The sequence below is a fragment of the Callorhinus ursinus genome, unplaced genomic scaffold (genome assembly GCF_003265705.2).
Source record: "Callorhinus ursinus isolate GAN/ISIS: 27379988/994484 unplaced genomic scaffold, GSC_fseal_2.0 scaffold50, whole genome shotgun sequence".
Taxonomy (NCBI): Eukaryota; Metazoa; Chordata; class Mammalia; order Carnivora; family Otariidae; genus Callorhinus; species Callorhinus ursinus.
The window spans coordinates 9,207,048-9,231,848 of record NW_027397112.1 but is presented as its reverse complement, the minus strand read 5'-3'; the positions used below and the strand labels follow the sequence as shown (position 1 = coordinate 9,231,848).

The window sequence follows — 24,801 nt, the reverse complement described above, 5'->3', positions numbered from 1 at the left end:
CTCATGCTGCTGGCTCTTACAGCACCCTGCCCAGGCCTTCCTCTACTGGCCTCAGGTGATGTGCGGTGCTAGTAATCATCAGTCTCTGTCCTGTGCTGTGAGTTGCTAGCAGGCAGTTGTTGGGCCTTTTCATTATTAAGAAACAAAACCCCAAAACTGTTTACAGATGTTAAAATTCAAATAAAATATCAAACTATGAGGAGACCCCCACCCCAGCTCCTTAGAAGTCATCAGTGTTAACCTACTTCCTATGTAACCATCCAGACTTTAGGACTATGGAAATAGATGTACATGCACTCTTTCCTCCAACAGATGGGCTCATGAGACATACTTGCCTGTAATTTTTTTCCCTTAGACTACATCTTGGACATTTTTCTACATCACTATATGTAGGTATCCATTTTTTTTTTTTTTTGGAGAAATAAATCCATGATACTATTTTCACAATTCATATAAATGAATAAAACCTGCTTAAAGGTTAGAAAGGGGTGGGGGAAGGAAAGGCCTAGTTATATGTATGCTGATTACAAGAGAAACACCTAAAACATGATGCAGAAAGATTAAAAGTCAAGAAATTCATCAAATAAAATAAGAATGATTCTGTGTATGTATAAATAAATAAATGGAAGAAAAGGGAAATTTTTGCCTTACGGCATAAAGCCAACTGATAAATATGGAAGGAATGATGGAAAGAAAATTGTCATTTGGCAACCATCATGGTAATAATAGATCTGAGCAAGAATCATTCATTTTTACTAAAACTAGAGGGTAAAAGTTTGAGGAGTAAGAGCATATTTACAATCCTTTCAAAATCCATCTCCCCAAGAGAGAATGTTCTTGTAAGTTACAAAGGGAAAGGTAACTTCCCAACAGAAACACTTGACAGGCACCACTTTAACCAAGTGAGCTAAATTACCACAATTAATGGGACCTATTGATATCATCTGATGTGATGGACCAAGGAGGACACACATTACTTCTGGAGTATTTCTGTCAAAACACATAACCGGAATATAATCATGAGGAAACATCAGACAAACCCAAATCAAGACACATATTGCAAAATAAGTGACCACCCCTTCAAAAATGTCAAGTTCACAAAAGACAATGAAAGCAGTGAGGAGGCTTTTCTGATTAAAGGTAACTACAGAGATGGGACTACAGAATGCAACCTGTGATTTGGGGCTTTCTTTTGCTATGAAGCATGATACCGGAATAAATACCAATAACCTTTGAAAATGACAAATCTGATCTTATAACCATTTCTCCTTAAAATTCTTCAAAAGACACCCCTTTTGCCTTCAAACCACAAACCAGGGCGCCTGGGTGGCTCAGGTGGTTAAGCATCTGACTCTTGGTTTTGGTTCAGGTCATGATCTCAGGGTTGTGGGATCAAGCCCCGTGTTGGGCTCTAGGCTTAGCAGGGAGTCCGCTTGAGGTTCTGTCTCCCTCTTCCTCTGCCCCTCCCTGGCTCGTGCCCTCTGTCTCAAAATAAATCTTAACACCAGCACCACCACCACCACCACAAACCAAACTCCTCAGCATGGAATTCACTCCTCATAAGCTATCTCCTTTGTAAATACTTCTGTATGTATCTCTAAACCATGACTTTCTCGTTGTTAGCATAGCCATAATTTCATACTGCACTGGATGAAGAAGCCATGGGAAACTCAAACAGAGCCTGCCTGCCAGCCCCCGCCATCTGGGACATCAGAACCACCAGGGTGCCCTTGTTCCAGATGAGCTCTGGATCTCAGAAGGTGGTGTTATTTTTAACCCTCCCTCCAGGTGATTAAGATGTGAGTTGGCCCCTGCCAACCTCTTCATTCTCCCATCCTCTGCCCTTAAGCTCTGTGTGATGACAAACTAGTTCTGGGGACCCACAGTCTTGACCCTCTGCCTGAGGAGGTTTTGTCCTGTTCTACCCTCTCCCCTGGGTTGGCACCTGGCTCCTCTGGGCTTCTAGAGTGCTCGGGCATTGCCACGTAGGAGGTTTGCCATGGATACATGTCTATCGTGTTCAATAGAGGTTGACCAATAAGCAGTGTGACTGCACTGAACCAGAGGCTCTCAAGTCTGGGAGAAAGGGGCAAGAGGTCACTGGGTTGGATATTCGAGAAAGGCCTCCTGGAGGGAGTAGCCTTTGGGCAGGACCTTCAAAGCAGGATGGGATGGGTGGAGACCTATAACTGGGCTTGTAACTACCTAATTTGAGTCCTCTGAACACTTCAGGTGTTTTATTTTGCTTCTCCACCTCTTACCCTACTTTAATTGCGATCTTCTGCATCTTTTTTTTAAGATTTTATTTATTTACTTATTTGACATAGAGAGACACAGCAAGAGAGGGAACACAAGCAGGGGGAGTGGGAGAGGGAGAAGCAGGCTTCCCGCGGAGCAGGGAGCCCGATGCGGGGCTCGATCCCAGGACCCTGGGGTCATGACCTGAGCCGAAGGCAGATGCTTAACGACTGAGCCACCCAGGCGCGCCATGATCTTCTGCATCTTGAGGGTGGTTTAGAACATGGTTGTTAGGGTCTGAGAACACTGGGCTTTGCACCTGTGTGGCCCAGGGCAAGTCAATGGACCTCACTGACTTCAGGTTCCTCATCAGAGAACTGGGAATAATGACACTTCATAGAACTGTAGTACCCTTAAATGGAATATTCTAGATAGAGTCAACAGGGAACCACTGATGGTGAGCCGTTGAACAGTCATTGTGAGGTGGGCTGGAGGACTCTTTAAGACATCTGTCATATCCAGGGGCACCTGGGTGCCTCGGTCGTTAAGCATCTGCCTTTGGCTCAGGTCATGATCCCAGGGTCCTGGGATCAAGCCCCACATCAGGCTCCCTGCTCAGCGGGAAGCCCGCTTCTCCCTCTCCCACTCCCCCTGCTTGTGTTCCCTCTTTCGCTGTGTCTCTCTCTGTCAAATAAAAAAATAAATAAAATCTTAAAAAAAAAGACATCTGTCATAACCGAAGCAGCAGAAGCATTACCTTTTTATTTAAGACTTTTTTTTTTGAGAGTGAGAGAGCATGAGCTCATGAGCAGGGGGGAGGGGCAGAGGGAGAGGGAGAAGCAGACTCCCTGCTGAGCATGGAGCCCGACATGGGGCTCGATCCCAGAACCCCAGGATCATGACCTGAGCCGAAGGCAGACACTGACTGAGCCACCCAGGCGCCCCTACCTAACTCTCTTTAATTAAATGTTTTATTTTGGGATCATTATAGATTCACATGCAGTTTTAAGAAGTAATACAGAGAAATCTCATATACGCTTTATCCAATGGTAACTTTTTTTTTAAAAGACTTATGAGCGAGCGAGCGACAGAGAGAGAGAGAGAGAGTGCACGCACAAAGTGGGGAGAGGGAGAGAGAAACTTAGGCAGACTCTGCGCTCAGCACAGAGCGCAATGCCGGGCTCGATCTCATAATCCTGAGATCATGACTGAACCAGACAGTCAACTGACTGCACCACCGAGGCGCCCCTACAATAGTAACATAAAACTATATATAGCCCAATGTCACAACCAGGATATTGACATTGATACAGTCAAGATGCAGCACATTTCCTTTACCACAAGGATCTCCCGTGTTAGCCATTTTATTACTACATCTGCTTCTCTCTTACCCCTCTCCCCTCCTTAACCCCTGGCAACCACTAATCCATTTCTATAATTTTATCATTGCAAGAATGTCATATAAATGGAATCATGTAGTATATAACCTTTGGGGTTTATTCACTCAGGCCTCATCCTCTGGAGAGTCATATGGGGGTTGTTGTGTATAATCTATAGTACATTTCTTTATATTGTTCAATAGTATTTTGAATGCACCACACTTCATTTAACCATTCACGTGTTGAAAGACATTTGGGTTGTTTCCAATTTTCAGCTATAAAACTGCAATTAACATTTGTGTACAGGGTTTTGTGTGAACTGAACATCCATTTTCATTTTTCTGAAATAAATGTCCAAGAGCGTAATGGCTGAGTTGTATGGTTGTTGCAGGTTTAAGAAATTGCTAAACTGTTTTCCAGAGAAGGTGCACCATTTTATTCACACGAGCAATATATATGTGATTCAGTTTCTCTGTATCCCTGATAACGACACTATTTTGACAGGGAAATAGTATTTCATGGTTTTGATTTAGATTTCCCTAATGGCTGATGATATTGAACATCCTTCCATGTGCTTATTTGCCCTTTTTAAGGTCTTCTTCATGTCTTTTGGCCATCCCCTAATTGGATTTTTGCCTATTTTACTGTTGAGTTTTGAGAATTATCTATATATTCTGGATACTAGTCCTTTGTCAGATATTTGGCTTACAAATATTTTCTCTGTAGAAAGGTGTCTACAGATTTTTTTTTAAGATTTTATTTATTTATTTAACAGAGAGAAACACAGTGAGAGAGGGAACACAAGCAGAGGGAGTGTGAGACGGAGAAGCAGGCTTCCTGTGGAGCAGGGAGCCCGATGCGGGGCTCGATCCCAGGACCCCGGGATCATGACCTGAGCCGAAGGCAGACGCTTAACGACTGAGCCACCCCGGCGCCCCTTCACAGATATTTTTTATCCTAAGCCTTTGGCAGGGCAAAATCTGATGAAGTCTTAATTTATCAATTTTTCCTTTTATGAACCCTGCCTAGCCAGATATTTCAAAGATTCTATTTTTTCTAAAAATCTTAGTTTTACATTTCATATATGTTTGTGGCTCAGTTAATTTTTGTATAAAGTATGAGATTTAGGTCAAGGGTTTGTGTTTTCCCCACCTATGGATGTTCAATTACTCCAGCACCATTTCTTGAAAAGGCTTTCCTCCATTGAATTGCTTTTACATCTTCATCAAAAATCAGTCGGGCACATTTGTGTGGGTCCATTTATAGATTTTTCTCTATTCCCTTGATATGTGTCTAATGTGTATCTTTGCCAATACTATGCAATCTTAATTACTACAGCCTCAGAGTAAGTCTTGAAATCAGGTAGACTGATTACTGCCAATTTATTTTTCAAAATAAAAACTTTGGGGTTTGGCTTTATTCACTCAGGCCTAATCCTGAGTGAATAAAAATTAGCTTTTTGTTTTGATTTTCCATATACATTTTAGAATAGCCTTGACTATACCTGTAAAAAATCTTTCTGGGGTTTCTGAAGGAATTACATTAAGCCTTTATATTCATTTGGGGAAAATTGACATTTTTGCTATACTGAGACTTCAATCCATGAACATGGAATATCTCTCATTTAGATCTTCTTTGATATCTTTCATCATGTTGTATAGTTTACAATGTACAAGTCCTATATTTGTTTTGTTAGACTTATACCTAGACATTTGTTAATAGTATTGTATTTTAAATTTTGGTATCCATGTGTTCATTGCTAGCATATATATATAAGATCTACATGCAAAAATCCACTATATCACACACACTGTTGAACTCAATTAGTTTCACATGGCTTTTTGTTTTTTGGTTTCTCCTTTTGCAAGTTCTTTGGGATTTTCTAGGTGGAGAATCTGTCATCTGTAAATAGGGATTTTTATCCTTTCTTCCCAATTTCCATGCCTTTTCTTTCCTCATTGCACGGCTAGAAATTCCACCACCATGTTCATTAGGAATGGTAAGAGTGGACATCCTTGCCTTGTTCCCTTTTTAAAATGTTATTTACTTTTTTAAGTAATCTCTATGCCAAACATGGGGCTCGAACTCATGACCCTGAGATCAAGAGTCACATGCTCCACCAACAGAGCTAGCCAGGTGCCCTGCCTTGTTCCCAATCTTAAGGGGAAGCATCGGTCTTTCACCATTAACTAGAATGTTAGCTGTTTTGGATTTTTTTTGTAGATGCTGAGAGGCACAGGATAGACATTCCCATTCCAAAAGGGAGAAAGAGGAAAGATAGGGAGATGGGTCTCAAGCAAATCCCAAACATACCAAGGCAAATTCCACTAAATCTTAAGGCTTGAGAATGACCAATCATCTTTGGTTTGATGCTCTGCCTTCTGGGCCCACTGGGACAGCAGTCCCACCTCCCTGGTTCCATCAGGAGGAATCATGCCCCCCAAGAATTCGGGTGTCCTATCCCTCAGGCTTCAGTCAGGCCACATGGCCTGTTGAAACCCAGATGGTAACCTTGATCTCTAAATTGCTTTCAGGTTCTTCTTCTTCTCTGCCCCCCCCCTTTTTTTTGAAAAGCACCTGTTTGCAGGTCAATAGCTCTCTGGTCCCGTCCTGTAGGACCTAAGAAATCTGACAGCCTTCCTTCATTTCATCTCATCTTTAAATGTCCCCTTTAATTCAAATTGGCAGTGTCTTTGCTGATATAATCCCATCTCTTTTCTTGCATTCTGTTGAAATGGCGGATTCATTCCATGAATCACGCTCATGATCTCTTTATCAAATGGTTGTTCAGCCGCACTCCTAGTGTTCTCTTAGGAAAAACCCTTCTCATTTTTTGCAACATGGATAGGCTGAGAACTTTCCAAATCTTCAAGTTATGGTTCCTCTTTGCTTAATAATTTTTTCTTCAGTTCATCTTTCCTCTTTCACATTTTACTGTAAATATTCAGAAACCAAGTTTCTCCTTTGACATTTTCATATGAAATGTCCTCAGCTAAATATCTGATTGTATCATTCACAAGTTTTACCTTCCACAAAACACTAGAACACAGTTCAGCCAAGTTCTTTGCTATGTTATAACAAGGAACATCTTTTCTTCAGTGTCCAGATACCTGTTCCTTGTTTCAGTCTGAGATCTCACCAGAACTACTTAACATCTATATTTCTAGCATGTACCTCAAAACTCTTCCAGCTTCTACTCATTACCCAAAGTCACTTCTACAGGTTTAAGTATTTATTACAACAGCACCCTTAATACCAAAATCTGTCTTAGTCTGCTTGGGCAGCTATAACAAAATACACAGCACAGACTGGGTGACTTAACCAAAATTTTTCTTACAGTTCTTGAGACGGAAAGTCCAAGGTCAATGTGCAACAGGGTCCATGCCTGGTGAGGGCTCTCTCCTTGGGTTGCCAATGGCCACCTCTTGCTGTGTCCTCACAAGACAGAGAGAGCAATCTTTCACTTTTTCTTCTTCTAAGCCACTATCCCATTATGAGAGCCTCACTTTCATGACCTCATCTAACTCAAATTACCTCCCAAAGGCCTCATCTCCAAATTGTATCACATTGGTGGTTAGAGTTTCAATATATGAAGTTGGGGAGCACACAGCTCAGTTCATAGCATTGTCTAGAAGTATTCTGTCTTGCTAAACTGCTCCTTTCCCAATCCTTTGGCTAGAGACAGCAGGCTTTTGTTAGGGTTTTCTTGTCTACTTCTATCGGCATTTCTAGGTTGCTGGCTTCTTCAGCTCCAAGTGTGGGATGTAAGAGGCAAAAGGAAAACTCAAGGAACTTGCTGCCATATTGTTCCTCGGGTCCTGAAGTCCCTAGCCATCCTGCCTTTTCTCCACCTTTCAGAGTCTTCTTATGTGTTCTCTCATATCTGGATAAGCATCTTTGCCACAAGCATTTTTGCCATGTAACTAATTAACCATAAGGCAATTTTGTCATAAAAGATAAAAAAAAAATAACTAGTTGATAGTTTGGTTTGTTTGGCAGTTTAATTTCAACTGGCTGACAGTTTGGTTTCCTTTCTCCATTGATGCAGTACTCCCATGTTTATATTATATAAATCTTAGCCCTCATAATGGTCTATACAGTGGTGCAGAGGATTGAACCCACAGAACTTTGGAACAGCTATCAACAGACATATGAAAATACGCCAAGAACAAACAACTGTGTGGAAGGCTTTCATAATGCAATACAAAGCTCAGTTAGAAATGTGCATCTTAGTATTTGGAAATGGATAACCTTTTCTCCTAAAAGAGAAAACATGCGGGGTACCCATCTGCCTTTGGCTCAGGTCATGATCCCAGGGTCCTGGGATAGAACCCTACGTCAGGCTCCCTGCTCAGCGGGGAATCTGCTTCTCCCTCTGCCTCCCCCTGCTTGTGGTCATGTGTGCTCTCTCTCTCTCTCTCTCTCTCAAATAAATGAAAAAAAAAATCAACTTTTTTCAAAGAAATGGAACAAATGATCCTAAAATTTGTATGGAACCAGAAAAGACCCCGAATAGCCCAAGGAATGTTGAAAAAGAAAAGCAAAGCTGGCGGCATCACAATTCCAGACTTCCAGCTCTATTACAAAGCTGTCATCATCAAGACAGTATGGTACTGGCACAAAAACAGACACATAGATGAGTGGAACAGAATAGAGAGCCCAGAAATGGACCCTCAACTCTATGGTCAACTCATCTTTGACAAAGCAGGAAAGACTGTCCAGTGGAAAAAAGTCTCTTCAACAAATGGTGTTGGGAAAATTGGAGAGCCACATGCAGAAGAATGAAACTGGACCATTTCCTACACCACACACAAAAATAGACTCCAAATGGTTGAAAGACCAAACGTGAGACAAGAGTCCATCAAAACCTAAAGGAGAACACAGGCAACAACCTCTTCGACCTCAGCCGCAGCAACTTCTTCCTAGAAACATCGCCAAAGGCAAGGGAAGCAAGGGCAAAAATGAACTTTTGGGACTTCATCAAGATAAAAAGCTTTTGCACAGCAAAAGAAACAGTCCACAAAACCAAAAGACAACCAACAGAATGGGAGAAAATATTTGCAAATGACATATCAGATAAAGGGCTAGTATCCAAAATCTATAAAGAACTTCTTAAACTCAACACCCAAAGAACAAATAATCCAATCACGAAATGGGCGGAAGACATGAACAGACATTTTTCCAAAGAAGACATCCAGATGGCCAACAGACACGTGAAAGGGTGCTCAACATCGCTTGGCATCAAGGAAATCCGAATCAAAACCTCAATGAGATCCGACCTCACACCAGTCAGAATGGCTAAAATTAACAAGTCAGGAAACAACACATGTTGGTGGGGATGTGGAGAAAGGGGAACCCTCCTACACTGTTGGTGGGAATGCAAGCTGGTGCAACCACTCTGGAAAACAGTATGGAGGTTCCTCAAACAGTTGAAAATAGAGCTACTGTACGATCCAGCAATTGCACTACTGGGTATTTACCCCAAAGATACAAATGTAGGGATCCGAAGGGGTACGTGCACCCCAATGTTTATAGCAGCAGTGTCCACAATAGCCAAACTGTGGAAAGAGCCAAGATGTCCATCAACACATGAATGGATAAGGAAGATGTGGTATACACACACACACACACACAATGGAATATTATGCAGCCATCAAAAGGAATGAGATCTTGCTGTTTGCCACGACGTGGATGGAACTGGAGGGTGTTATGCTGAGTGAAACAAGTCAATCAGTGAAAGATGTATCATATGACCTCACTGATAGGAGGAATTCTTAATCTCAGGAAACAAACTGAGGGTTGCTGGAGTGGTGGGGGGTGGGAGGGATGGGGTCGCTGGGTGATAGACATTGGGGAGGGTATGTGCTATGGTGAGCGCTGTGAATTGTGTAAGACCATTGAATCACAGATCTGTACCTCTGAAACAAATAATGCAATATATGCTAAGCAAAAAAAAAAGAAGAAGATAGCAGGAGGGGAAGAATGAAGGGAAGTATATCGGAGGGGAAGACGAACCATGAGAGACGATGGACTCTGAAAAACAAACTGAGGGTTCTAGAGGGGAGGGGGGTGGGGGGATGGGTTAGCCTGGTGATGGGTATTAGATAGGGTATGTTCTGCGTGGAGCACTGGGTGTTACGCACAAACAATGAATCATGGAACACTACATCAAAAACTAATGATGTAATATATGGTGATTAAGATAACAATAAAAAAAGAAATTATATGTGTCCAGCACCAAAATAGGGCTAGCATAAGCAGTCCACATATTTTTGAAGAATGAGCAGGTTAAGTTCAGCAAGGGAAGGAAGGTGGCCAAGAGAGGAAGGCCTTGTTCAGAGGAATGGCAGGTGGTTTACTGGGCCCGAGCTCTGAGGGCTGGCCTGGGGGAATGGGGGGCATGCCAAGGACAGCTTATGATGAGCACAGAATTCCAAGCTAAGGAGTTTGGTTTGCATTCTGAAGGCAAGGGGCATCTGTTGAAGCATTTTAAGTAGAAATGGTTACAAAATCAGATTTGTAATTGCGAAAGGTCATTGGCAACTGATTGAAGGGAGAAGGGTTAAAAGTGGAATTGGGAGGGTCAGTTCAAGTGTCGCAGTAACCCGGAAGGAGGATGAAGGAGGCCTGGACTAAAGTGCTTAGCTATGAAGGAGGCAGAATCATCAAGACCATAACACCAATTGGCTCTGAGAGCCAAGAAGAAAGAAGTCCCGTTATCTTTGTCTTAAGCATTGTGAGTATGGTGGTGAGTGCAGGTAGACAGAGGAGTAGATGTGGAGGTAAGAAGAGTCAGTTTGGCATGTTGAGTTTAAGGTGTCTTTGGGACATCTAAGTGGTGATTTAGTAAGCCCCCGGGAATGTGAGGCCAGAGCTCAGACGGAAGTCTGCACAAGTTAAACTCTTTTTTGTTTAGCGCAAGAGAGGATGGATGGCCAGAAAGACAATGATAATTTTGGGTTGTGATCAAGCGTGATGGGGTATGGACTTGGTGGATTACTTGGTCTTCAGGTTCTAAATAAAAGGCTGATGAAAAGTGTCAGTATCAATAACAAGACTTAAAGGAGTAGGAGAGGTTTAAGGATGACACCAGGAGGTCATTTCTATGAAAATAACCAAATAATTCTGGATGTCAGCACAAACTTCAACTGTTTTTACTTCCAAGGGGAGCCAGTAATATGACAACTGTTGAAACACGTGTGGCAAGTGGCAAACTTCACCTGAAGCTGATAATGACAGTATTGGTTCCAATTAGAGATGTAAACATATGGTTTGGAGAATCTCTGAGAAAGGCTATTAAATCAGACAAGAATCCTGAGTGAAATACTTAGCCCATGCTAAAAACTTTGGGTGTGGTTCACTGTTGCATCCATGTGAGACTTAGGTAAAATGATCAGAGCAGCATTAAAGAAAAGTTAAGAATCCAGATTTTTGCTTCCACAACTAGCCCTAGAACTGATAGGGAAACCTAAGGTCGTTGCTGCGGGCTGATGCCTTCCCATGGAGGTTTTCAATCTGAGTCCCTAGGAGAGGGAATTAAAGTGTCTTCATTTTAGAGAGAGTGTAAGCAGGGGGAGGAACAGAAGGGGGAGGAACAGAAGGGGGAGGGAGACGGAGGAGGAAAGAATCTTAAGCAGACTCCCACTGAGCACAGAGCCTGAGGTGGGGCTCCATCTCACCACCCCGAGATCACCACCTGAGCCGAGTCAGAATCCCATGTTTTGTTGTTTTGTTTTTTCCTTTCTTGACTATACCTTGGGCTTAACAAGCCACGGAAGGAATCTGCTTACCCCCCTGCCTAGCCCTGTTCATTCCACATGTTTCAAATGACCTCTGACCCTTGGTCTAGAAAAGTGATTTCCAGCACCCCACCTCCCTATGAAAATAAATACATAATAGAACCTCCTCCAATCTTTTTGTTTATCAAAGGAAATCTTGCATGGAGACCAGTTTAGCAAACTGATTTAAGATACAAAGAGTAGGGGCGCCTGGGTGGCTCAGTCGTTAAGGGTCTGCCTTCAATCGAGCCCCTGCCTCAGCTGCTTCTCCCTCTCCCACTCCCCCTGCTTGTGTTCCCTCTCTTGCTATGCCTCTCTCTGTCGAATAAATAAAATCTTTAAAAAAAACTAAATAAAATACAAAGAGCAGCCATGTATGTACCAAAGTGGGGAGCCTGGTTCCCACCCACCAGACCAGCCATAGTTGGGAATTTGAAGTACATTTTCAAGCAGGGCATTGAGATGGAGATCAAGCGGGACAACCCCACAATAATCCCTACGGGGTCGCGGTGTATTGCCCATGGTGCCAAGGAGTGCCAGATAAATATATTTCTGATCTGCTGGGCTTAAAAGCTTATCCAGATGGGGTGGCCCTTGAGGAGAGGAAGGAGGCACAGACTCTGGCTCTTCTGTTTGGTTGAGTTGTAGAGTACGATGTGAGCAAAATGGATGCTTTAGGCCTGATTTCTTCTTCAGTGTGCGCGGCTCCAGGTTGCAGCTGGCCTTCTCTCCAGTGCGAGCGATTTCTGAGAGATGTAGAGGAGAGCCACATGCAAATCACCACTGGGGAAGAAAAAGACCCTGCAAAACACTGCATATGATTTGTCAATTATGGGGGGGAAAAGATCCTTTTGAATACGTGTGTCTTCTGATGGCTCTTTCCTAAATCATTAGGAAATAATATCAAAGTCCTTAGTCCCAGTTCCATCTTAACCCTTGATTGACTGTCTAGAAATGAGTACACCGTTATCCTTATGCTTCTTCATCATCTTGTTGGGACAAAGGAGGGGCCAACCAGGTGATCTCGAAGGTTTTAAAGTTGTCGTGGCTGATCCTGCAGGACACTTCCAGGACACTGTGAAGCCATGTCACATGGCCACTTTCTTGTCCAGCCCTAGGGCAGGCTGGATCACCTGTCCAGCTCCTAGTGGTCAGGCTGTCTTGGGTAACCTGGATATTTCTACTTCCCTGGGCTTTGGTGCCCAGGTTACTGACCTAGTTCTTGTGCTTCTGCATCCAGTTTTGGATGAATTCTCTTATATACTTGACCAAGTTTCTCCAACCATCAGGGTTCAACTCTCTGAAGGCGACATTATGTAATGCTTCTCTCCCGCATGCTCCACTCTCTCTGTCCAGGGATTTTTATCACCTGCCTAGACTTCCTACACTTAGTTTCCTGCTACATCCTCTCCCCTGCCTCTTTCCTGCCACCTTGCTGCTGTCCCCAGGTAGATGTCCTTACTCCCTTGTAGGAGCATGAACCGTGGAGTCTCTTGGAGAGGCCAAGCCTTGATTCTAGCTACGAGGGCATCGCCCACTAATTTATTGGTACAACTCTTCTCTTCAAACCTGTATCACATTATTTTGAATATCTTCAGTGACTCTACTTTGGGGATTGACGTTTTTCCAAATGGCCAGCCATTATTCGGGGTCATGCACAGTAATGAAGACTGTGATCAAACCCAATGCTATTGTGTCACTAACGTACTAAGATTGATTTTCCGTGGCAATTTGTAATCTGGGCTCCAAAAGAAATTCCACTAGGACTGTACGTGTGAGGGCAGGGGCTCACAAAGTGGCTTTTGTTCTGCTCACCACTTGATGCTTAGCTTGGAAAACTGTAGGTGCTTTATAAATACATTGAGTGAAAGAGTCGAAGTCCTCCTTCCAAGAATGTCTGGAGTGGAGGCTGCATCATTCGAACAGGAAGATGACCTCTCAAGGTGACGGCCATGAGAGGACCCCACTGGCTTCGCGCAGAAATCCTGATGTGCATGGTTCCTCTCCTTTATTCCTTTATGCTCATGTGGAAATATACTGCTGACAAGTTCCAAGTCCAGAGAGTTAGGAACAATTAAATCAGGAATGTAAACCTTAGGATCATCTCCATGTTGAAGCCATGTGTGCAGATGTTGTTCCCAAGTGAACCACGGCAGAGGCTGATGGTCAGTACCATGTGTCGAAGTCTTTCCATTATAAATCATTATTACCAGAAATTTTTAAAAAATGTTTTCAAGTACAGCTCAGGGCTTTAGATAGATTTGTTTTTCTCTTCGTGTGGTAGGCTCACATCTGGACATTCGTTAGATATATTTCATCTAAAAATAGCATTTATCCAATTTACTGTCACTTGAGAGAAATCTTTTTTTTTTTCCTTTGAGGCAGGCTCCACTTCTTATTCTCTGCAGTCTTTCCTGGCTCACTGCCATTTAATATTAAAGAAAAAAAAGGTATCAGGTCGTGTGTGTGTGTGTGTGTGTGTGTGGAAGTACAATGAAATAATTATTTTTATAGACTGCAAAAATATGACAACTGCATTTTCATTCTTTTCCTTCCTTTTTTCTTTAGAGCTGCGCTGATCTTTCTGGTTATGTTGGTAAGCCCTAAAGTCCGCATTGGTATGAACGCCATCAGACTTTCCTTAGTCATTATTTGGGGGTGATGGCACATGAACTTGGGGATTCTTGTGTTTTCTTTCAGACTGTCTTCTTTTTTACTGTCCTCAGTCTGTGGTTTGGAGTTTTGAAGGGAAGAGGAGAGAAATGAGAGTGGAGTCAAGAATAAGAGCTGAAGCAGTGGGGTTAAGGCTCGTGGAGCCCTCCACACATTTAAGCCAGAGACCGGAATTAAATCTGACTAAAGAAAAGTCAGTATGCTGCTGCTGCTTCTACAGGCACTGACATCAATAAGTCAGAGTTGGTTGTGGAAGGGACTGGTTTTAAGTAGGGGGCACTTGCTAGTCAACCCCAATTTTTTATTTGTCGAAGTCCTGGGTAGTTCTGGAAAGATTTATCTTTGGCTACAAGACTCAGACCTTTCTTGCTTTGTGCTACTTGTCCTGTCTCCCTAAAGAAAATTCTGGCTTTTGCCCTTTTTCTCTGAAGGCACATCCCTCTCCCCAACCCTCCACTTGCCAATTGGGATCATCATATTTTATCTTATATCTTATCTTATCTTATCTTATCGAGAGTGAGTGGGGAGAGGGGCAGAAGGAGAGAATCTCAAGCAGACTCCATGCTGAGCAGGGAGCCTGACACAGGGCTCAATCCCACAAGCCTGAGATCATGACCAGAACTGAAATCATGAGTCGGACACTTAACTGACTGAACCACTCAGGTGCCCCAACTGGGATCATTATTGTTATCATTGTGTTGGGGATGGGTTTTTTTTCTTTTTATTCTTCCCACCTTCCAATCAGAGTTATTGGGTCTGACCTGTTATTGTTAAAATGCGTCCTCCCTTGTGTGTTAAAGTGGCTTCACTGGCCCTGAGTACAGCCTGTGCTTGGCATTCCTTTCCATGCTGTGGGGAAGGATTTACCTGACGTCATCCACATCCTCTGTCCTTCTCATTTGTGACCTCCCTTAGAGGTGTGTGAAGTGTAAAATGGCGAGAGGTATTAGGGTTACAGCCTGACCTATTGAAATGAGCAACATTGGCTGAGCTATATGGCCATTCAATCCAGGCCCTTGGTCTCTTCAGTACAATGTTTAAGTAGGTGTGCTAAGAGCCGACATGTCTATCCAGATGAGTTGAGACACAACTGCTCAGAGGATTCTCTTCTGATCCATCAACACAGGGGCCTTCCAGTTCCTAAACATATTCTGTCTGTACGAACACTTGCAACATCAACCCTGAGACTGGACCTATTGAACCATTTTCATTTTGTGAAGTATTTTTATAGATTTTTCTCTGGATATGTCTTGGCATAAATGAAACAACAGACTTAACGTTTTAAGAGGAATTCTCATTTGACTGCAGTTATTTGCAACCTTCATTTCTCAACTATAAAAATTTAACAGATATGTGAATATCATAGGTAGAATGAAATTAATTTTTACCACCCACAATAGTTCATTAGTGAAATAAAGAGTGTATTTAATGGATCTGTGCTTGGTGTGCCTAAAATTATTTCACCATAACAAAAGGTCTTGAAAGACTAAGAAAAAGTATGATGACAATTAAGTTGCCTATCTGAACAGCATTACTGTATGAAAGGAAAACAGTCTTAAAAATAGCTCATTGTAGAGTTGAAAGAGATGGAGAAATTCATACAGGAAGCACAAAGGTGTTGCAAATGGAATGAAAATCTTAAAAAAAAAACAACAAGGCACTTGTTCTTTGCTTGCAGAGTCCCCGATTTTCACGATCTTTCATGCTTCCATTTCACTTTTGTGGGGGTGTGACTTGCTTCGGGTAGACGCCTAAGCAAGCTCTATTTCTCTGCTCGAAAAGGCAACCCTTCATTCTTCCCAAATGTACAGGAAAGCTATGTATTCTTCACGTTTGAAACCTACTAATTAAGAATTTGACACTATCTATGAAAAAAGGCCAACAGGGAGACAGGAGGGAATATTTCACAGACTTTGCCCAGTCCTTTTGCAGCGCCCCCTCTAGAAATAACGTCGGCGGCCGAGGGGATTTTAGCAGCCTCTAGTGGAGACCCTCTTTTCTAAAGACCGTGGAGCCGGGAAAGGGTCAGTGATTTGCTCCAGGGCAGTCAGGGAGTGGCCAAAGAGGAGAATGCAGCCTGGTGCCTTCCCTCTCTGTAGCTCCTGGACACCCATGCTCACTTGTCTACTTGATAAAGGCTCTCAGGACTTTAGCACAAATACATTTTTATAGTTATTTGTCTTTACTAATGCACTGAATTGGAAGAAATAAAATTCCTTCAAAATGTCCTCTAATGCAGACTTTGCAGAGAGAACATTTCAATGCTGCATCCTTTGCGCTCCATCCTGAGCCCAGGTGAGTGTGGTTTGAAGATGCTTTCCTCTAGACACTGCTGCGAGCAGGTGGGTAAGCGGCAGGCTTTGGTTTCTTAGGTCAGAGAGTGGTGACCTTGCTCAGAATGAGGAGGTCTGGAATCCTCTTGGTGCCAGGAGGTCTTTTGTCTAAGTCTTCCTTCCCTCTGCTCCTCTTGACTCTCCAAGGCAAAAGCGAGGAATGAACCCCAAATTTCTTTCTCATTATCTGTTAACATTGTGCTAAAACGGGTGTTTTACTTTTCTGATTTTCCAGCTGCTTGTGTTTTTATTGTCTGGACTTAAGAAATTTTTTAAATGATAAATAGTCATATTGTGAAAGGTCAAGAGAAGGGTGGGTGTGAAATCCGGGTTCAGTGCGCATCCTGCTACGTCATTCCAATCGTACAGTGCTTATCTCTGTGCTTGGCATTTGGTGTATGGAGGGAGGGATAAAAAAGCAACCAAAAAACAAACACAAACAGACCAGAGCGTCCCCAGTACTCAATTTTTAGGTTGAAGGAAAAAAACGAACAACAACAACTAGAAATTAGAGGTGGGTTACTGATAACACAGTAACCGTGCAGTTGTCTCTGGGGAACTTTGTAATGTGGGTCCCATGTCGTCTCTTTTTTTCCTCATGAGGCAGCTCACCCAGATGTAAAGAAGGACTAACAGGGTTGGACCCAGGGTGAGGCAAGCGAATCACCTACCCTGGGTGTACAATTTAAGGGGGCTCCAAAAACTCAGTAATCAAGATTAATAGTTTACAAATCCAAATTAATGAATCCATGATGAGCAAGGTATCAACATTTTAAATAAAGAGAAGACCAGTATTAATGATTTTTCTTTCTTCTGTCGCCTCAGGCTCTAATGTAGCTCAGCATGGCATTTGAGTTAATATCCAGAGATAAAGCAGAATGAGTGTGTGTGTGTGTGTGTGTGTGTGTGTGTACACGTGTGCGTGTCTGAGAGAGACAGGCTCTCTCAAAGGACGGGCTGATGGAGATGTGTGAGTGAGTGAGAGACAGACAGATGAGTCATAAAGCTGGAGGAAATCTTAATCCCAGAAGGTTAGTCCAGTCAATTTTACAGGTGAGGAAACGGAGAAATGATTTACCTCAGACCAATCACATATATCTTGAAAAATACCAAAGCCCAGGTCTCTTGACCCCAATCCTGTGGATCCTTGACCAGGAGTGGCTTTCAAGGTAGGGACGGGAAACTGACCTCCCCCAAAAGGAGGCAAGCTCAATGTACTGGTTGAATCGGGGCATTTTAATGGGCCACAGACATAGCGCTAGAGCTTTTACTTTTTTTTTTAATTAATTTTTTTATTCATTAGAGAGAGAGAGAGAAAGAGAGAGAGCACAAGATGGGGTAGGGTCAGAGGGAGAAGCAGACTCCCCGCCGAGCAGGGAGCCCGATGCGGGACTCGATCCCGGGACTCCAGGATCATGACCTGAGCCGAAGGCAGTCGCTTAACCGACTGAGCCGCCCAGGCGCCCACTAGAGCTTTTAAAAATAGAGGTTCAGAGCACATGTGTAGGTTGTTTGGACTCTGTACCTGTAAGGGTTCCTGAAAAATAAAGCATGGCCTGGAGACCCAGCCACACCTCTTTTTATATTGGGGCAAATATTTCCTTGCTCTGTACCCCTCCCCTTGTTCTTTGGCTCTGGTCCCCGGTGACTCTCCTGTCTTGGCTTTTCCTCACGTCACAGTGGGTTGAGCTGAGATTTGGATTTTGTACTTTGGTTCTGACTCAGCCGGAGGAAGCCTTTTCTCTGGAGTTTAACAATAGGGTTTTGGCCAAGATACCAGCTGGAGTGAGTGTCCCTTTGCCTTCTGGGAGTCTAGGTTCCCTTGTGACCTTGCCGGAAGGAGTATAGGTGACAAGAGGAAGGAAGGTCTGGGTGTTGCAGGTCCCTGGTCCAGCTCCTAACAGTCCCATGTTTCTCAATCTACAAATAACTATCAACGTCCAACGTTGAGAAGAGCGTAGTCCAGGTATGCGGTGATGGTGAAAATCTCTGTTCCTCCTCGCTCCGTCCCCATCCGAATCTAGGGGGACAAAGCCTATCTTGTGTTCCGAACACAGCAAGAATTCTGAATAAGGCAAAGGACAGCTCCAGCCTGCAGTTCCAGGTCCAGCTCTTTGTCCCCCACAGGTTTTGGCGACGCTGTAGTTCCCATGGATGCTGGAGAGCTGGTCTGAGAGGATCCGCTCTCGTTAAGTTGATCAACCTGTATCAGGCTGCTCGGGACTCTGTGGTTTTAGCCCTGAACCCAGGAAACTGGGACAACTGGCCAGGAGCCAGTAGACACAGAGTGATCTGTAGTTATCATGGAGGTGGAGCATTTGACTTTTTCTTAGTTATAGGAGGAAAGCCCCAGTGTGTGGAGTAAAGGGGCAGATGAACTCGCTTTTCAAGTTTGGGGAGAGGAGCTCTGGTAAAACCTGTCCTTCAGCCTCTGATAAGAATCAGATGCTTTTGGCCAGGGTCTGTGCTGAAGGCTGCCCTTCCAAAGCAGTAAGAGTCTACTGTATACTACTACCCACACGGTGCTTAGGCCTCAGCCAGGGGTGTTTGGTGAGGATCCTTGGGTAATAGGCGAGCACTGATGCTGGCAGCAAGCAGACTAGAAAGTCCTAGGAGTCTGATTCCTTCCACCGTTAGAATCAGGGCAGAGGGAATGAAGGCAGGAACTCCTGTACCCACGCTCCAGGGACAGGGTTTCCAGGATCATCCTTTGCGGTTGGCTTTATAAGACACCCGCGTCTTCAGAGTCACTAACCCAAACTTGTCCTCAGTACTCAGGCTCTCTCCAAGACGGGCTGATGGAGACGTGTGAGTGAGTCAACACACGCATGGCATGGAGCAGTCGCTCACCTGGATTTTGAGAGGCAGCCGTGGACAGGAAGGCAAGAGAGAGAGCATGGGGGTTGGCAAACCCTTCAGAGTGCTCTCCTCCACTCTGGTGGGTGCACACCCATACTCCGGTCTGAGCAAAGCATGAAGAACTCTCAGGAGAGAAATCAGAAATGTGAAGTCCTGAATGAAGATGGAAACGAGAGCCCTGAAAGTGAGTAGCAAAAGGGATCCAGTTACCCCGCAGCTCAGACAAATGTTCCCAGTGCTCGGGGTCTCCCCGAGAGAGCTGCCCTGCACCAGTGGATTCAGGCTATCTTAAAGGCCCCTCCGAGCCTCCAGTCATCATACTGGAATGACCAAATGCTGTAGAGGTTCCAGAGAGACCATGTGCAATGGAAAATCTGCCAAGACTGGTTATGGAATGAGTAGGATGAAGAGGGGTAGGCTTTAGACAGAGAGTTGGGGGGAGGTATGAGGGATCAAGGGGTGGTCAAAGGCTCCAGTGTCGGAGCTGGGTGGGGGGGTGTTAAAGAAGAGCCTGCATTGCAGTTGATAATGATCTTTATTGTCTTATTGTTACTGGTACAGACCTCTAATCATGTCTAATTCTCCTTCCACATAGCCTCTCCACTTTCAAATTACAAGATCCTTAAAGACAGGGCTATGCCTTGCTCATCTCTGTACCCATATCAATGTTTCCCACAGTGCCTTTAACATCATAGATAGCCAGAAAGCATTTCTGATAAAAATGGAAGCGTTATTTAAGCACGGGTTTATTGAAGTTTCGGGACATATATTTTGGGACAAAGAGTGGCCACCATCTATGTGGAAATAAACCTAGTGAAGCAAACTGAAGTCCCTGTCAGTTGCAGTAAACCTCAAACGACAAGTATGGATCATTTCTAGCATACATGAAAACCAAGTTATTCAAGCTTTAACACTAAAGTATAAAAAAGAACATGGGGGGCACCTGGCTGGTTCAGTTGGCAGAGCATGTGACTCTTGATCTCAGGGTCACGAGTTCAATCCCCACGTTGGGTGTAGAGATTACTTAAAAACTTAAAAAAAAAAAAAAAGTACATGGACTTCATCAAACTCGGGGCAGCCCGTCTTCAGCACCAGCGCGCAGCTGACTGCTGGCGGAAGCCTGTGTTGAGAACGTTCCTTCCTCTCTCGGTTTATGCCATCTTTTTCTTCTCGGTCCCCGTACTTCTTTCCCCACCTTCGTTTCCTTGTTGCCTTCCTACCTTGAAGAGACTAACTGCCGGCAGTCCTGCTCCCTTGTAGGGGCACCTGCCTGCCCTTCATCTGCCACCTCACCCTCCTGCAAAAACCACTGCTTGCTCCCACTCTTCCCGAGGCCTGATCGCTCAGCTCTCCTTGGGGTCCGTGAGCTCTTACACCCGTCGTCCTCTTACAGGAGGCCTAAGCAGATTTCTGTTCTTGCAACCAAGAGTGCCTCAAGCCCCTTCCTCCCTTGTAGGCAGACTTCCACTCAACCGTGCAGAACTGCTCAGCTCCTGTGGGGTCACCCAGGATGTAGAAGGGAGGATACCACCCAACCTGGATGCTAGAAAGGGTCAGAGTATTTGGAAAGGGGTAGACCATTGAATTTTCTTTTCACTGAAATGTTTTAGATCTTGGGGACAAAGCTCTTGGGCTACATTGAAGCACCTCGCTAAGATCATCAAATGAATCTTATTGTGCAAAACAAGGAGGATTCACGTTGCTATTGCCACTAAGCCCTGTCTTATGTGGCAGGCTTAGCTGCATAGAGGTGGTCAGGGATTTCGGGTTTTTTTTTTTTTTTTTAAGAATGACAAATGTTTAAAATTGGGAAATAAAGTGGACTTTATCTCTGTAAAAGGAATGGCTATAGAACAGCAAAACCTTTTTTGATCTCCAGAAGGGAAATGTGGCAAGAGAATAGAAGCTTTATAGGGAATTACTGGTATTATCAAAGGCTTTTCAAAATAGACTTGAAATGAATAGTTGTGTGCTGGTTTTATTACTGCTTTGCGAGTTTACATTTTGTTTTTGTATGGTATTCACCGCCCCCCTCCCCCCGCGCCCCGCAATGAGATGGTTGCTAGGGCATGAGAGCAAATAACCTTTATTGTGTTAAATTTGGGACTGAATACAATTATCTTATAATTTGGGTTCATAGTGCCATTTTTGACAAGTTATATTATGAGCTTTTTGAGGAAAATTGAGCCCACATGCCATAAGCGGCTTCCTATTCAGTTGCCCTCCGAGTTATGGTGTCTCTGCTCTCCCTTCCCCAGTTCCTCGGCACTGGGGCAGCCTCAGGACCAGATGCTGCTGGAGGCAAACCAGATGAGCCGGTGCAGGCCCCGCCAAGCTCCAGCACTGTGGCTTCTCAAAAGACCCTTGTCCCCAGTCAGCATGTTTTTCTGGATGACTCCACGGACATGAGTCTCAAGGGTGCTGCACTTGGTTACCACTTCAAGCATGCTGCATTTTTCCGGAGGAAAGTCGTGAGTAAACAAATTTTTCAAATCAAGGCAATGTTCCTAGGAACCTCCAGGACCATTTCAGAGAGGCTTCATCTCTATTTCTGACTGGTCTGTAGTTGGCAGCACTTCTGACCATAGCATTTCTGTAAAGGTAGGTAATGAGCCGTAAAGAAACTCTTCCATGCACCGTGGGAAGCACACACTTAAGGAAATCCTTCTTCTTAAAAAAAAAAAAAAAAAAAAAAAACCAAAAAAACCACCAATCATTTTTCTCTGTTCCTTCCTATGGCCCTAGCAGAAGTTGGGGTTCCCCTAGCAGCAGGCCTTGAGCTAAGGGTTTACATGCAAATGGCTTACTAGGGAGGTAATGCCAGGAAACACAGGCAGGGGGGTGGGAAGTAATACAGGGAAGAGAAGTCCATGCAAGCAAGGACGTGGAGGGCACCGTGGTGGGCACGTGGTGCTCAATCCTACTGGGAACCTCTGGGAGGCAGTGGAGAAGGCACACCTCGGCTTTATACCGCCTGAAGGTGCAGGAGCCCGGGCTTTTTATCCATGGGCTCCCATGGTCATTAGGTGGGGGCAGCATTCAGGGAAAGAGGTGTTAATTTCCCAGCCCTTCTACCTTCTACAGGGGCAGGGGCTCCTGAAATCCAAGAAAACTCTGGGATAATAAGTGCCGGCAGCTGGAAGCCAAGCCAAATGTAAATGGTTGAAATGTAAACAGCTCTGGGCAGGACACCAACACATCTGCTATGCTTAGTGTCTCAGAGCACATGTGAGGAGGTGGGGGCTCTCCGTGGCCCCTGAGCGTCCCTAAAATGACTATTTCTTACTGGTGTGTCTTCTACATGAATTATCTGCCAATTAAAAAAAATTTGGGGGGTGCCGGCTGGCTCAGTCAGTAGAGCATGGGACTCTTGATGTTGGGGTCGTGAGTTCAAGCCCCATGATGGGTGTAGGTCTTTTTGTTTTTGTTTTAAAGGTTTTTAGAGGTTCATTATTAGGAAAGTAAAGTATACCCCTCAAAATATCTTCTTTATGAAGAAATACTAAGAAATGTAACCAGTGGCCACAACCCATGATTAATCTCAACCCTTTTCAAAATGCTCCCATCCATCCTTTTCAGTGGGTGGAAGATATAGAAGCGAATATATACAGCCTTTATTCTCAAGATGATCTTTGATCCACCCTCAGTGGATTTCCAGGAATAGCATATGCTTACCTCTTAGATGGTTTTCAAAAGTGCTCACCTATCCCTGGGTACCTTGTGGACCCTGGCGTGGGAGGCAGACCGGCTCTAACTTGCCCAGAAGCCCAGAAGGGTAGGGGCCAAACAGAGGTATGTGATATTGTCCTTTATTTAGGTACCAGCTCCGAACAACAACTGAAAAGTGTGATTAAACCCAGGCATCCTAATTCCCATGACATTCTCTTGGCGACCCTGGAACCTCTGTTTATCCCTAATGTAAGCCTGGCAGGTGCCCCAGTTGGTGTCTTGTTGTTTGGAGAGTTGATGAGTCTAAGTTCCTCACATGGCATGAGAGAGAGAATTTGGTGAGGAGGAGAATTAAGCTCCTGGAGTCAGTACTGCACACAGATGCCACAAATGAGTGGAGCTGGGCTTCCCTGGAGAAGCATATTGATGGATTGGCATCTTGGCCAGACAATTCAGAACACTTCTCTATCAAGTCTGCCTAAGTGGCAGCCTGGATCTGTATCAGATCCATTGACCATTTCCACTTGGACTCCTAATTCCAGTCCCTGGTATGTAATTTGTGAGATTTCAGAGCTAGAAAAGACTTTAAAGATCAGTTAGCCAACCTGTCTAACTGATAACCACACTGGAATGCAGTATCCTTAAGTAATTTGCCCAAAATTAAACAGCTAGTGAAGAGCTGGCCCGAAGGGGAAGAGCCTGTCTTCTCCCTCTTTGCTGTGAAGCTAATAAGGCAGAATTTCTCAGTAGATTCAGTAGAAGTAAATGCTTGGTTCCACAAATTTTCTTGAATTTTCTTCAAGACACAGTACAAGGCAGAGTGTGAGGTCTGAAGAACGAGACATGGTGTCCTCATGGTTCTTACTAATGCGGGTGTAGAGAAATAACTCTACAGTGTAGCAGAGGAGTTTTATTTTAATATGTGGGTCCCTATGATAAAGTGAGGTACTCACTTTGCACCCCATGTGTGATGAAGCTACTGTTACTGGCAAGGAATCCAGCCTCCCAAATCTGTGCTGGGACATGGGGCTCCAGGGGCCTGGGAGCAAGAGACAGGAGAGAAGATGCATGTATAGTTAAGGGACTAGACTCCCTACCCCCCAGCCCCCCTTGACCAAGATGACTGAGGTCTGAGGTCAGCTGCCTGGCAGGAGGATGCCCTGCCACCACCCACCTGCAGCTACTTCCTGCCTGTGCAGCCTTGGGCAGGTACTTGATCCTAAAATCAAATTTCCCCATTTCTAAAATCCTGTAAATAGCTTCTACAGCGGTGGCTGGCATGAAGACTAAGGGAGGTAATGCATGTCAAATTCTTAGCGCTCGATAAATATTATGGTCCATGTTCTTTTCCCCAGTTGCTACCTCTGCCCCACAATACCTCCCCGTTTCTCTACCTCTTCTGTATGGCTTCCCACCCTTCCCTCCGCCCCCTGCTCTCCTGCACCGTCTACTCAAGCTCTTGGCTTTGAACTCTTTCCCTCCTCTTCCTACTCCCTGGTCTTTATTCCCTCTTACTCTTCCAGTTCATTCTCCGTCCTGCTTTCTTAGAAATTAGGTCCTTGATTTCACTTCCCTTCTCCCATCCCTTCTCTGTCCCCATTCGCTAGGTTCTCTTGCCCTTCTCGGCTGCTCTCCTATTTGCGTCTCGTCTGCTCCCTTTAGCGACCCCTAGCTGCCCCTTTCTAGACACCCTTGCTCTGCCCTTAACCCATGTTCCAGACCTAATTAGGAGCCCTATCTCCACCCCCAGTCTCTCCCACTCACAGTGTGGATCCAGGAAGCACACTTGATTATTGTGGTAGGCAGCCTCTGCGATGGCCCCCAGTGGTCCCCACCTCCTTGGACCCATGCTGTCATGGAACCCCCTCCCTT

General features: G+C 44.4%; 1 protein-coding gene across 2 annotated transcripts in view; it reads left to right on the top strand.

The window, feature by feature from the left end:
- The window catches only part of LOC112837639 (uncharacterized), a 132,425-nt gene extending 110,775 nt beyond the window's left edge, over positions 1–21,650 (top strand). Inside the window, exons 6-7 of one of the 2 annotated variants that reach the window (XR_012375387.1) lie at positions 19,180–19,444; positions 21,519–21,650. The gene's annotated coding sequence lies outside the window, so the exon portion shown is untranslated. Of the gene's footprint in view, positions 1–19,172; positions 19,445–21,518 lie in introns of both variants that reach the window. The other variant, XR_012375386.1, reaches the window with a different exon arrangement.
- The last annotated feature ends 3,151 nt before the right edge of the window (positions 21,651–24,801 follow it).